Source organism: Alnus glutinosa, chromosome 10 (assembly GCF_958979055.1).
Source record: "Alnus glutinosa chromosome 10, dhAlnGlut1.1, whole genome shotgun sequence".
Lineage (NCBI taxonomy): Eukaryota > Viridiplantae > Streptophyta > Magnoliopsida > Fagales > Betulaceae > Alnus > Alnus glutinosa.
In genome coordinates, this window is record NC_084895.1 from 15,170,593 (window position 1) to 15,183,894 (window position 13,302).

The 13,302-nt window shown below is 32.7% G+C and overlaps 1 non-coding gene across 1 annotated transcript; it reads left to right on the forward strand.

Moving 5' to 3' along the window:
• Positions 1-45: 45 nt before the first annotated feature.
• TRNAR-CCU (transfer RNA arginine (anticodon CCU)) lies at positions 46-118 on the forward strand. The gene has a single exon. It is a non-coding gene; the product is annotated as a tRNA-Arg (tRNA).
• Positions 119-13,302: the final 13,184 nt, after the last annotated feature.

Consider the following 13,302-nt stretch of genomic DNA (forward strand, 5'->3'; position numbering starts at 1 on the left):
TAAATAATGTATATAAAACTAAAAACATTAAACGTGAGCATTGAAGCGCCTGTAGCTCAGTGGATAGAGCGTCTGTTTCCTAAGCAGAAAGTCGTAGGTTCGACCCCTACCTGGCGCGTATTGTTAGTTTTGTTATTTCAATCCTTCCTTTTTTTTTATTTGTTCTCTCTTCTTTTCTGTTATATATTCAAGTTTTCCAAAAGAATGTTGGCTTTAAATTCTGCTTTATTTGTTTTTTATATTCTCTTTTTATCTCCCAATAAAAATATTTTCAGAAGCAAGCTAACCCACCACTTCAAATCTGTTTGGTTGTCTTATTTCGTTATGTTTTGTGCCAAATTCACTGCCTTGAATGGAGTAATTCTACATGTCATATAAATGTCCATCAAATAATGAGGTGGCTTTTAAAATCACTATTGGGCGTGTAATTAATCAAATGATGAATTTGATCAAATGATAATTTTAAAAGCCACATCATTATTTGATGGACACTTGATGGACATTTATATGACATGTAGATTACTCCCTTGAATGAGGTTTTCAAAAATTGAACAAATCCTCCTTTGTTTACGCATCTTTGCTTCGTCTTCTTTCTTGTCTATTTGTTATGAAAAATGATATACATACATCTTTTATATATTTTTTATACATTTCTATAGTTCCAAATTCACTCAAAGAAAGAAATGCTGAAACATTCAAAGTATACCAGAAATGTTGAAAATAGAATTTTATTTATAGATTAAGGAGTATTATTAATCTTAGAATATGTTTCGCAGTAGTAGGAACCCAAAATGTCTCAATTTATGAATGAGCAGATGAGATAAATAAATACTTACAAAACTGACTTCACAACAGTTGTGAAATGTCAATTGACTAAGCTTAATTTACTTTTCTTAACGATGTGTTATAAACGTGTTAAATTTTCATAGGTATTTGATAATTGTTTTGGTGTTACATATAAGCAACCCAGAGCGCCTATAAATCATTATCATGCATATCATGAGAAGGCTAAAGTTAACATACATTGATTTGAACATAACATAAATTTAAAGTCAAGTGGTTCCTTCTTCTCCTTCTATTTTTAGGAAAAATATAAAAATGCACCTTCAACTAGTAACCATTTTTTAAATAGCTATATAAAGTGATAAGTGTGCTAAAGTAATACATCAAACTATCAACATGTGCCAAAAATACCACTTTTCTATTATATTCTTAATTGTCTTAAAAAGTAAAAGGAGAAAATACAATTAATTAACGCTCTTAAAGTTTGATTACTTCTTTAATCTTGCCTCAAATTTTTAAAAATTTGCAATGTATCCCAACAAAGTTTTTAAAATTTTTAATATGGTCAATATTTTAGTAATTTTCGTCTGCTCTTACGGAAAGGGCCTCACGTGCTCTTTACGTGAGTTTTACCATGCAAACTTCTCTTTTACCCTTAGTTGGACCCGGTCAAACCATGAAATCAACAGCCGCTTGCTTCTGATCCAAGGTCGTCACCGGCAGTTCAAGGAGAAGGTCCCAGAATCGCCGAATGGAGGGCAACTTGGGCTCGCGCCACCCCGAGACCTTCCAATCATCGTGCCCTTCTTTGATTCCAGCATATTCACCACCCAGTTCATCTTTCTTCCCAGGGAACCCCTCAGGCAGCCTCTTCAACATGATAGGAATGTTCATCGACCACCTAGATGGTCCACGACACGATTGGGCCACTAGGGTCCGAAGCATCGATATCTTGAACCACAAAGGCCAAGGTCTTCGTTTCGTCGGGCACATTGTACTATTCCAACGGCGGAGACAAGTTCTTCAACGTACCCTAGCCTTCCCACGTGTACTTTATAGGCAACCTTCCTTCATGGTTTACTGGAGGTGATACTAGCCTAAACTCATCGCTAGACTTGGCAGAAGACGAGCGAGCTTTGATCTAGATTTCTTCTCCCATCATGGTTTTCATTAGTTTTGGGGCAAACCTTTTTTTTTTCTTTAATCTGAGTTGGATTCCGACGACAAACCATAACCAATCAAATAAAAGAACCAGAACTGAAACTGAAACGAAAAACCACAAAACTCCCCGTACCGGCACCGTAAACGCCATCTCTGGCTTCGTCGCCGATTTCGATCCGACCTTGACCTCAATCGCTTAAAAGAATCTAACTCTTCCTCAGGCAACGTTAACTCCTTTTCAGTTGCCGAAAGCGAATTTGATGGCTTAGCTTCAAAGATTGAACTAATCATAAGATCGAGGAACGATTTAGCGAGGTTATTCTCTCTGTTCGATGACTCTGATTGCGACTTTCATTTTCAGAATGGCTATTCGAACTTTCCGACAAATCTTGGACATACGGGTAGGTGGGTTAGTGCCATGGGTCCTTGTACAACGACTGTTGGGTAAAACGGAGAAACTGAGGGTTTGTTTGAAGGTAAAACGGAGAAACTCATGTGAAAAAAAAAAATCATGTGCCGAGCATGTGAGGCCCTCTCTATTAGAGCAGACAGAAATTACTAACAGTGACCACAATGAAAAATTTGAAAACTTCATTGGAGTATGTTGTAAATTTTTAAAGATTTGAGGCAATATTGGAAAGTGGTTAAAATTTAGGGGAGTTAAATGTATTTTCCCCAAAGTAAAATGATAAATTAATAAAATAAAACACTAAATTAAACTAAACTATTTTTTTTAAAAAAAAAAATGTAAAAGTAGTCTATGTGGTTGGCTTAAATTACAAATCGCTTCTTCAAGGTAGGCCAAAATAAAAGTTTAGTCTTTGTAGTCAAATGCCCTAAAAACACTTGACCAATTATGTTAAAGTCAACGTTAGCACCAATAAAATGCTGAGATGTGTCATTCTTACTAAATAAAATATAAATATATAAAAAATATACATTTATAAAAATGATATTTTTTATTTTTTTAAGTTTATAAATGTAGTATTTTTTTATTAAGAGTGACACATGTGGTTATTTTATTAGCACTGGCGTAGAACCTAACGGAATCCATAAAATGTTTTAATGTAATTTGACTCTATGGACTAAATTATTTTTTTGGCATACCCCAGGGACCTATGAATTCACTTTGATACGATAATGAGTGATTTGTAATTTACCACAGACACTGATTTTGCAATGATCCCTATTTTTAATATATTTATATTTTTTTAATTAAGAGTTACACATTTCATCATTTTATTGGTATTGACGTAAACGCTAACGAAATTTGTCAAATGTTTTGACTGCATGATCTAAATTATTATTTTAGCTTACCCTAAGGACTTATGAATTATTTTTTGTACCGCAAGAAGCGATTTGTAATTTAAGCCAACTACATTGACTCATTTTGCATTTATCCACCTCATGAAGCGAAAGTCACTAGTTCGAATCCCTCCTCCCCCTCTTGTGTGAACATGTCAAAAAAAAAAAATGCATTTATCCAAAAAAAAAATAGTTTTTTTTTTTTTTTTTTGCATTAATTCACCCCCTTATTTTATTTTTTTTTTTGGAAAAGTACACATAATCCCCTCAAATCACTATCACATTGTCAATGTCACCCCAATCTACCAATTGTATTAATGTCTCGCCCTAAACTACAAAAAAAAAAATGTCAATGTCACCCTAATGACCAAAAAAAAAATTGTTTTTATAATTTTCAGTTACTTTTTAAAAAAAAAAAAAAAAAAAAATCTTTCTTTTTCGTTTTTTTAATTTAATAAAAAATTGCTTTTTCTTTCTCTTTTTCTTTCGTTTGTTTTTCTTTTTGTTTTTTTTTATAAATTGTTTTTATAATTTCTGTTATTTTTTCTTTTGTTTTTTTTAGTCGTAGTTTTTGTTTTCGAATTTATAGGGACATTTTTGTCTTATTTAAAAAATTTATGGTCATTTTTGTATTTTCGTTGGTCTTAGAGATGACATTGACATTTTTTGGTAGTTTGAGGAGAGATACTGACACAATTAGTAGTTTATGGGAGACATTCACAATTAAGTGGTAGTTTGAATGAGATATGTGTACTTTTCCATTTTCTTCTTCTTTTTTTTTTTTTTTTTTTTTTTTTTGTTTTTTGTTTTAAAAAACAGTTTAGTTTAGTTTTTGATTAAATAAGGGTATTATAGAAATATAATAAAAAAAGTGACATTTTTAAAACATATCGGTAGTTTGATGTATCACATTAACGCACTTGTCACTGCATGGGGCTATTTCAAAAGTAACTGTTAGTTCATGGGATTTTTTTTTTTAGTTCTTATTCTTTTTTTTTTTTTTCTTTTTTTTTCTTTTTCCTCAAGGCACTTACCGAAACATAACATGATATAAGAAGTATGCCAATGCAATAATTTTCCAAAACAGCCCAGACATTTTGGCCTCGTGTCTTTGTCATCTCAATTCCTGGAAATGAATAATAAAAAATAAAAAAACAAACAAACAAATAAAAAGTGAGTGAAAAGCTAGCAATTAACATTCACGATTTTGGTTAGCTCAGATACATATGATGTCTAACATAAACTTTTCTTGCTGAACTCAACATTTTTTCTTAATCTTTCTTACTACAACATATGTTCATGAAAAAGAAAAAGAAAAAAAAATCATAAATCATAAATCAATTTCTTCCATCAAACAATGGTGTAGCCACGTTAAGACTGGAAAGGTCGTGGCCCTCCCAAATATTACAAAAAGTTTTGACATATCAGAAGAAATGACTGAACGGCTAATAAGTTTGTCCTAATTACCCTTGCAAATTTTGTCTTTATGTGAGAATTAGGTTGAACTCTATTTTTTTTTTTTTTTGTCCCCTTTTCCATTTGTGTGAAGCTTTCACGATCGTTGTATGAGGTAACCATGTGTCCTACGTGAGTAATTTTAAAAAGAAAATTCATGTTTTTTTTTTTTTGTGAGTCTTTTTAAAATTAATTTGACTTTTAAAATTACATTATGCGAATACTCTAAAGGTTAGAGCTATGTAATTTTTTTCTTTCTTTCAAACCATAGGCAGTCAATTGCCGGAAAATTTTCATGAACTAATGCTCCGTTTGTTTTGCCAAAAAATGGTTTCTAAAAAATAATTTTGATATTTTTTGGTGTTTGGTAGGGAGCAAAAATAATGGCCAACCAGAAAATGATTTCCGTTTGACAAAAAATGCTTAGTAAATTTTGGAAAATGATTTACACTTTTTAAAAGCGTAAATCTTTTTCTTTGATGATAAACTCAGTTGACCTTTACGTTCAAATAGTCGATTATTGCCGAATTCCGACAAGCCAAATTATACCAGAAAACAGTAATGTCTGGCTACCATCGCCGAATTCCAACAGTATTGTGCCAGATTCTATCCAATCTGGCCGGAATTTGGCCAGAACAGAGATGATCGAGGATCCTTGACGGATCCGACTGTTTTGGTTGGATCCGGTCGGGATCTGGCTAGAACGGTCGGATCCTCTGCCATCTGGCCGGGATCCTCCCAGAACGGCAGGATCTCGACTAGGACAGCCGTCTTCGGACCAACTGGTTGGGATCCAACCGTTTTGTGTCGGATTCCTGGCGATCTTTGCCGTTATCTGGCACAAAATGGCCAAATTCCGGCCACTTTTGCCAAAATATGTATGCGCCAAATATAATAATAATAATAATATATATATATATATATAAGTGCTATCCAAAAAGAAGGTCTTAAGATGTGTATCGATATGAAAATATCGAACCAAGCTAATAAGGATAAGAAGAAGGCTAAGTATGAAATGGGTAATTTCTGTGAGCAGTATGGTCTACCTTCAATAGCACCATCTAAGAAGCATAAGAAGTCTCGTAAGCATGAAGAACATAGAAAGCATAAGAAACGGTTTAAAAGATTCAAGAAAAGAAGCTTTGAGCCGAATGATTTCCATAAGAGGGATAAAAGAAAACCTAAGAAAAGATCTAAGAACAACAAAGATGGTTGTTATAAGTGTGGTAAGTCCGGTCACTTTGCAAAGGATTGCAAAGCTAAGGAAACCATTAAGTCCCTAAAAGTCTCTAACGAAGAAAAAGAAAATTTAATAAGAATGTTAGAGATAAAAGACACTGAGCCCAGTGACTATGAGTCTGAACTAAGTATTAGTTCAAGTGATAACAGCTACCGCTCCTGCAGTAACAATGATTCTGAGTCCGGTCCAAACATAAGTTTCGGTTGTAACGACACTTGTTGCAAAACAATTGGTGTTATGACCAAAGAAGAAGAGCAAGAAGAATTGCTTCTTGATCTTATAAGTAAAATTGAGAATCCTGAGTTAAAAAGACAATATTTAGAAAAGTTAAGAAAACTTCTAACAAAAAGAGAAGTTAATAAGTCTAAAAGTCTTGATATAAGTTTAAGCAACACGCTTAAAAGATTTGATAAACCAAAGGAACAAATCACAATAAAAGATTTGCAACTTGAAGTTAATCAAATTAAGTCTGAGATTAAAATACTTAAGGAAGAAAATCAAGAGTTAAAACAGGATGTTAATCTCTTGAAAATTGAGCACAAGCTTAAGTCAGCCGCTAGTAGTTCTTCTAATAGCGAAGCCGAACCTGAGCCTAAGCCTGAAGACACTCCTCCATTTGAAGAGAGTTGTATAAGTCTAATCAACCGAATCCATATTAAGAAATGGTATTCCAAGGTTAGGATTAAGATTCATGATTTTGAGTTATCTGTAGTTGTATTAATTGATACAGGTGCAGATCTGAACTGTATACAAGAAGGATTTGTTCCTACGAAGTATTACAGTAAGTCAAAAGAGAATTTGCGTTCTGCTAATGGCAGCAAAATGCAAATTACTTTTGAAATAAGCAAAGCCCATGTGTGTCAAGACAATGTTTGCTTCAAAACATCATTCGTCTTGGTTAAAAATATGACTGACAAAGTCATACTAGGTTTACCTTTCATTACTCTGTTGTATCCTTTTACAACAGACCAGGATGGTTTAATTACCTATCCCATGGATGAAAATGTTAAGTTTAAGTTTCTGGCCAAACCAGAATTAAGTCAATTGAATGCTTTCAAAAGCAATTCAATTTCTAAGTCTGTTAACCTAATCAAGTCAAAGACCCAACAGATAGGGTTTTTACAAGAGGAGATTAAGGTTAAAAGAATTGAAGAACAATTAAGCCAAAAGACCCCTCAACAAATAATCCAACTCTTTGAAGACAGGATCAAAAGTGAAGTTTGTTTTGATATCCCTACTGCCTTTTGGCATAGGAAGAAGCACACCGTAAGCCTTCCTTATATATATATATATAATTTTACATTAATATTTTTTATGTTGTGAATAAAATTTGATTTTTATAAATTAATATGATTGAATAAAAATATTTGTAATTTTTCGTATACGCCAAACATCGAAAAATGATTTTGACGGAAAATGTTTTTTTGAAAAATAACTTTCCTAAAAATATTTTAAGACGAAAACCATTTTACACCAAATCAAACGGAGCATGAGCTTAAAATCACGCAAAGATTAATTTCATAAACAATGGTTAATAGTATGTAAATCACCTTATTAATTAAAAATTTATATTAAGTTGAAATCATGAGATTTTAAATCTCATTGCCCTATATGTCATGTCCCATGGATCAAACCATTAAATCAGGCATATCATTAGAGATGGAATTGATTATTATTATTATTATTGTTAAAAAAAAATTTAAAAAAAAAAAAAAAAAACTCATGGCTCCTTTAAGGCTTTGATCTAATTTTTACTAAGATATCTAAGCTCAATATCAATGGCCTATGGCCTGCACATCTAAGTCTAACACTTTGGGCCAACTCACATTAGCCAACATGTGCTTCACTGTCTCATTAACATTAATTACTAAAAGGTAGCTGATGTCATAGTCAGTGGTGGTCCCAAGAGATTCACCAAAAAAATTATATTAACTATATATATACAAGTCCGACTCAATAGATTTTGATGACATTTTCTTAAATTTTAGTTTTTATATAGAAATTATTCTTCTCACCTTTTGAGATGCAAAATTATTAATAAAATTTTTACGTTCAACTTTTTTTAACATCTCATTTTCAATTTATAATATAGTTAATCAATTTAATATTTGTTGTGACATTATTGATCTTAGGTTTATGACTTGATTTAAGAACATAAAAGAATAAAACTTGGAGGAAAAAATAAAGAGAAAATTGAAAGTTATAAAAGAGTGATTTGTAATACAATATGATGCCAAAAAAATGTGGGATGTTGAAGAGTGATCTCCATTCGACTCTATATGTTTTACATAGTGCAAACAATAGAAATTTATGCATTTTGAAGACTTTCATATTATTCTCATCATTCAATTTAGATTGATGTTGGATATATTGGAAACAAAGACTTTCCATGTTCTAGTGACAATTTAATTGAAATTGACATTACCATCTTGGAAAAAGTTATGCACAATGGACATTTCATGAATGTGAAAATAGAAAAGTTAAACAAGTAGATATGCCAGAAATTTATATACGTTAAAAAATTTATGACGTTGGAGGACCTTAATTATTAACTTCCATGGAAAACCCCTTATTTATGAACGTGAATTGTAGGCATCAAAAGAAATGAAATTATTACACGTCTAGTCCAAAGGCTTGATACATTGGTTGCATAGATATTTAAGGAGAAATACTACTCAAATGAGAATTTTTTGAAGTTTGAATTGGGTCAGAAGCCGACTTACGCGTGGAGGAGTATTTGGCAGGCGAAGGATCTACCAAAGGTAGGGTTGGTGTGGTTGGTGGAAAATGGGTCTATCAAAATTTGGGAAGACAAATGGATACCATCACCTCCATTGTTTGCAGTGCAATTACCACTTCTGAGACTAAATAGGGAAGCAAGGTTCAAGGGTCTCATAGACAAAGACACATGGGGGTGGAATATGCAACTTGTAATGGAGATTTTTACTGCCGATGAGGCTGAAAAAATTTGTACTTTGCCTATAAGCCCCAATAGACAGGTTGACAAATTAATTTGGAGTGGAACGTCAAATGAGAATTTCTCTGTGAAAAGTGCTTATCACATGGGTGCATCCAAAAATTTAACCAATTATGATTTGTATAGGCTCCAAGTCTTAAATCTAGATTTGTGAGTGCTTCAATTGATTTTACATTATAAATTTCAAAGTTAGAAATTCTCCAAAAATCAAAATCCTTACAAAGAAGACCGAAGAAGAAACAACATTAACATTTAATTTCTTGACAAATAATGCATATTATTAAAACACAAATTTAATTATATACCTGTATCAGATCAACAAAACTTTTATGGCGACTAGCCAAAGAAGCTGTATCCAGGAATATGTGCATTAATTATTACTTTTAGCCAAATTGTTGGAAGCTAGCGTGGGTGAAGTATAATCCTCATACTCCTCCCTGTGAGTAGAAAGGCAACCTTACCACTGTCATCTACATAAGTCAAACTTCAAGTAGTCTAAAAAACTTGAGCTATTAAGATAATGCATATAACCCGCATCATGTATGGTTTTTTTTTTTTTAATTACAATTTAATCTTAAAAATATTTTTGTAAACATCTATAATCATGACCTCCTCTAAAACAGTTCGTATTCATTCAGAATCTTGGTATCTTGTTAGTTGTAATATGTAGCTTAGTTTTTGTAGATGGAGGTTGGCTCAATCCTCGAAATTGGCCGGTTCTTGTAAACTTTCCATTTTAGATTTCAATACAATCATTTCATATCCATTTCTTTATTACAATCCATTCATAATCCTTACAGAAACCCACAGAAAAACCTAGATGATTAACAGTTGCGTTACAAATATCTTATCTATTTGGCTAATCTAACATTTCAGAATAGTGCATCAACAATAAGGGGATAAATGTTATTGTCACAGAAAAATTATATATTAAGCAACGTAAGCTTAAGTTTTTTCTAATTGAATAAAATCATCTAGTTCTTTTGATGAATTATGGAAGTATGCAATAGTTACCAAATTTTACTATAACAAAAGTACCCTCAACCATAGCTTGCACAACCAACCTGTAATAGTTACTACATAACATCTTCCATTGTTATGGTTCTAATGACCTCTTCACCCAAATTGCTCTTGTAAATTCAAATATTTCTCACTTCGTTACATTCGTAAGATTTTCCTTTTTCCTCTTTTTCTCTTCTAAATAGTTTTTTTATAGATGATGTGGTAAGTTTCAAATAGTCCATGGCAAAAATTTGTATCTCTCCAATCACAAACTATTACTACAGGTTTAGTTTCCATGCTAAATTTTTCTCTAATTTAAAAGGCAGTTTACCAAGTTTAAGATGCAGTTTCAAGTTACAACAAGACAAACTTTAAGCCTTGAATGTCAAACCATTTACAATTTGAAGAGAAAAATATAGCAATTGCAATTGTGATATATATAGCAAACCCATATTGCAATTGTAGTATAAATTTGCATTAAAAAGGGACTGAGCTTTAACCTGTTTCGCTAATTTTGTTGGACCAATAATCATTTTCCTTGGTGAAGGAGAGCATTAAGGAAAGTTATATTATGATGAGAGAAAAAAATGTTCAAATGTATTAGAAATGGGTCCTAATCATACCTAATTCTGGAAGTTTATTTAGACAAACAGTTATTAGCAAGGGAACACAAGTAAACTTTGCATTCAACATAACCTATTGTCATCCTTCTCTTTTGACCACCTGAAATTCCCTTTTTCATTGCAACTCCTACAAGCGTGTCTGCACAATTGTTTAGCCCGAGAATCTGAAAAGCCAGTAATGATAACAGAATCACTGTCAATTAGAGTGAGGATAGGACCATGATCATTGATCATTTTCTTCAGTAAAACAATCTGTTTGGAGAGTTTTCTTAGTCCTTCAATATAAATGGACTATTAATCAAGTTGTCATTAGCAAAGGGATGGTAAGAGAATGTACCCAGCTACCATAATTTTAGGAATATTACAGAAAAGTATACTACTGATTTTGCAAATTGGTTACCTTCATGTAAGTGTCAATATATATCTAGTTGAGGGATAATTTCATTAGCTTGCTTCACCCTTCTACAAAGTTCTTTCATAATACCTTCAATGGAAAAAATCTTATAAGCTCAACCAAATTTCATAAGAGCGTGATTGTGATCGGACTAATGCACTAGGATAATACAGAATTCATATACTCACGATTGATCGGAGTAATGCACTAGGATCTATTGGATGTTCGATCGATCAGAGTAATGTATTAGGATCGATTAGATTTTATATTGATCCTATGATCCTATCATGATTGATTGGACTAGTACATTAGGATTAATCGGACGCTAGATTGAATATTCATTGTGTCCAGTTTGATTGATCGAACTCTATTACGATCAATCAGACTAATGCACTAGGATCGATTGGATGTTTGATTGATCAGAGTAATGCACTAGGATCGATCAGATTTTCTATCGATCCTATGATCCTATCATGATTGACCAAACTAGTATATTAGGATTAATCGAACGCTGGATCTTCACTGTATCAAGTTTGATTGATCGAACTCTATCACGATCAATCAGACTAATGCCCTAGAATCAATCGGATGTTTAATTGATCGGATATTCTATCGATCTTATTATCATATCATGATTGATCGGACTAGTATATTAGGATCAATCGAGCGTTAGATCATACCTTCACTATGTCAGGTTTGAATTTTTGAACTCTATCATGATTGATTGGAGTAATGCACTAGGATCAATCAGATCTTTTATCGATCCTACTATCCTATCGTGATTGATCGGACTAGTACAATAGGATAAATCAGATAGTAAATTGAACCTTCACTGTGTAAGTTTGATTGATTAAACTCTATCACGATCGATTAGACTAATGCATTAGGATCAATTGGATATTCGATCGATAGGAGTAATGCACTAGGATCAATCGGATCTTCTATCGATCTTATGATCCTATCGTGATCAATCAGACAAGTACATTAGGATCAATCAAACGTTAGATCAAACCTTCATTGTGTCAAGTTTGATTGATCGAACTCTATCACAATCAATCATAGTAATGCACTAGAATTGATCGGATCTTTTATCGATCATATTATCCTATCATAATCGATTGGACTAGTATACTATGATCGATCGAACGTTAGTGGCGACCAGTCAAAGTCGTCGCAAATAGTATTGACGTTAATGAGGCAATTTCATGTTCAATTAAACCTTCAATCATGTCAAGTTTGATCAATCCTTCGATCTTATCACGATTGATCGGACTAATACATTAGAATCGATCAGATGTTCAATCGAACCTCGAATTGTGTCAAGTTCTATCAATAATTTGATCGTATTACGGTCGATCAGACTAATACACTTGGATGATATAAAATCCTTAGAGTTCAATTGATCAGACTAGTGCACTATGATTAATAAGACGTTTGATCGAACCTTTAATAGTATCAAGTTTGATTGATCATTTGATCGTATCGCAGTCAATCGGACTAATGCAAAAGAATAAAATAATTCAAAATCCATAAAAGTTCGATTGATCAGTAGATCGTATCACGATCGATCGAACTAATGCACTAAGATCGATTGGACTAATGATCAATCATTCGATCTCACTACGATTGATCGGACTAATGCATAAGGATAATACAAAATCCAAACATTTCGACTGATCATTTGATCGTATCGCGATCATCTCACTAATGCACTAGGATCAATTCATTGACTCACTTCGGGAACTGATCACAATAAGGGTGATCTCTCCATATATTATATCTATATTCAAATACGGTTGCTTGAAGTCCCCTATTCTGTATTGGTAGTTTAATCCAAGGCTAGGTATACTTGCTTATATGTCCACTCTTTTATGACACTGACTTGGATGCTTAAGACCAAACATTTGTTCCCTCCGAGGAGACCTTAATAAAGCAAATTAAAGGATGACTAACCCTAGGTTCGTCCAAAGAATTAATTGCCAGTACTGAGGAGGGGAAGAGCAACTCTCCTTTTACCTCTTATTCACGCAATATTGTTGGATCGGGCTTTCGCCCTTAGCTGTATAAACAAAGGGAAATTTTTGGTATATTGGGGGGGAATTTTGGTGAGTGTGGCAAAGACTCCTGCGGAGAATATTTTCGTGGAAGTATTTTTTTTTTTTTTTTAATGTAAGTTAAAAATACATGACAAATTAGCAAAAATGTGTCGTTGTTAATTTGAGTCAAATATATTATTTATGGATGATTTTAGCGACGACATGAATAGCCCTCGTTAATAGTCAAGTATTAACGACGACTATTGTGATCGTTAATAACGTCTGTTATTAGCGACAACATAGTAATCGCTAATAAGCTAAATATT